The sequence below is a fragment of the Colobus angolensis genome, unplaced genomic scaffold, assembly GCF_000951035.1.
Source record: "Colobus angolensis palliatus isolate OR3802 unplaced genomic scaffold, Cang.pa_1.0 Scaffold525, whole genome shotgun sequence".
Classification (NCBI taxonomy): Eukaryota; Metazoa; Chordata; class Mammalia; order Primates; family Cercopithecidae; genus Colobus; species Colobus angolensis.
In genome coordinates, this window is record NW_012118766.1 from 82,676 (window position 1) to 84,699 (window position 2,024).

The 2,024-nt window shown below is 63.2% G+C and overlaps 1 pseudogene; it reads right to left on the reverse strand.

The window, feature by feature from the left end:
- LOC105525257 overlaps nt 1-2,023 on the reverse strand; it is a 36,027-nt pseudogene extending 34,004 nt beyond the window's left edge.
- Between the last annotated feature and the right edge of the window lies 1 nt (nt 2,024).

Sequence of the window (2,024 nt, forward strand, 5' to 3'; positions counted from 1 at the left end):
CGCCCCGTGTCCTCTGTGAAGTGGGATGACAGGTGCGCAGGGCTGCCGAGATACCAAGCAGATAACACGGGCACAAGAATTGGCGTTCAGGGCCTGGCTTATGGAGGGGCCCCAAGTCCCAGCTCAGCAGAGCCTGCCTTGATCCCAGGGTTATGGCCAGGGATTCCCAGCATGCAGGACTTTCCGTGCTCAAGGCAGGATGGTCCCTGAGCAAACCGGGAAGAGCTGGCTGCCCCAGTAGGGCACAGAGGGCCTGGCCCTGTGTGGGAACCGCCTGTCTCTGGGGCGCTTGCCAACATCTGCTACTGGCCATGACTCAGCACTTTCGACGGTGGAAAAACTACCACTTGTTTCTGAATCACAAACCCCAGGTGTGCCCTGACCCGAGTGTCCCTGGAAGGCACACAGGAGGGGCACTCACTCTCCACGTGGTCCATCTCCACGGTGACCAGAAGGGCCCACTCGTAGTAGCCCTTGCCCTGCTAGGCCGGGCCCTGGTGGGTGCAGAGGTGGCCCAGCTGCAGGAGCACGTGGGTGAAGTCCCGGCCACACTCCCTGCAGGGCAGCCTCGAGAACAGCCGCACGGCCCCAGGAGGTAGTGCTGGGCCAGCCTGCTGAGCACTCGCATGCAGGCACAGGGCCCCGAAGTTGGCCACCACCACTGCCTGGTTCCTCCGCTGGCCCAGGTCCTGAGCCGCCCGCAGGGTGCGGTAGTAGCCCTTGGCTGCCTGCTTCATCCGGCCCATCCTCTTCAGAGCCACGGCCACCACGTTGGCAATCACACCCTCCTGGTCCTCACTGGCCACCACTGCATCCTGGACAGACTGCAGGATGTTCAGCACCACGAGGCTCTGCCCATGAAGCACGTGCAGCCAGGCCAGGGCCTCCAGGGGGTCCACGATGGCATGGACTCCGGCAACAGCACTGGCTTCCACCGCCTGCATCATGAAGGTGATGGCCGGGCCGTGGTAGCCACGGTGGCTGTACAGCTGCACCAGGCTGGCATGGAGAAGGCCGCACAGGGCCTGGCCTGTGCCCAGGGTTAGGGAGGCCAGTGCTTGCCTGAGGTACTAGGAAGTCTGGGTGGGGAGGCTGTGGGGCTGGAGGGCATTCTGGAGCACCAGGTTCACGCTCCTCAGCGAATCAGCCAGGAAGTCCTGTGTCCTCAATGAGGCCACCTTGACACAGCTCAGCACTAGGTGGGGCAGGCACTTGTGGCTGTAGATGTCAGCCAGGAGTAAGTAGCAGTCTGAGAGCCACACAGCCTCTGGGGCTCCCGAGTCCCTGTGCAAAAGCAGCAGCTGCTCTAGGAAGGGCAGGGCCTCCTCGAGCTTCTTGAGGTGCAGGTGGTGCCTGGCCAGCAGGAAGCAGGCCCAGGCCTTGGCCTGCAGGCTCTGGCCACCCACCGCCTGCTGCAGCACCAGCTGCAGGAGCTCCCCCTCTGCCTCGGTGCTGCAGATGTGGCCAGGCGTCCCCAGGAGCACCTGTGTGCACTTCTCCCGGTTTTGCTTCCCGTAAAAGCTGGCCAGGTTGGCGTACACAGCCACCATCAGGAACAGGTCCCTGAAGCTGCCCTCCAGGGCCCCCAGTGCTTCCTCAAAGTACACCAGGGCCTGGGACAGCTTGAGCCTCCTACTGCACAGCCGCCCCAGGAGGAAGCAGAGCCTGGCTGGGGCCATGAAGAGCCCAGCTTTCCTGGCCGCCCTTCGGGCCTGTGACAGACTCCCAGTCAGTTCCTCTTCATTGCTAAAGCTGCAGAACACGCTACTCAGCCATGGCAGTGCCACATCATAGAGGCCACGGAAGCTGGCCTTGTACCCAGGGCGTTCAGGAACAGCAGCCGTGAGCTCAGGGCCTCTGGGTCCTTCCACACGTCCTCAGCTTCCAAGCAGAAGGAGGGCTCCTCGGGGTCCTGCAAGCTCACGTTGCTGGATGCCGCACAGAGACCCCAGGACGCTGGCTCCTGGGGGCAGCCTGGGCAGGTCTTGCATTGTTCCAGAACATTCTTCACCTTCGGCAGGGTC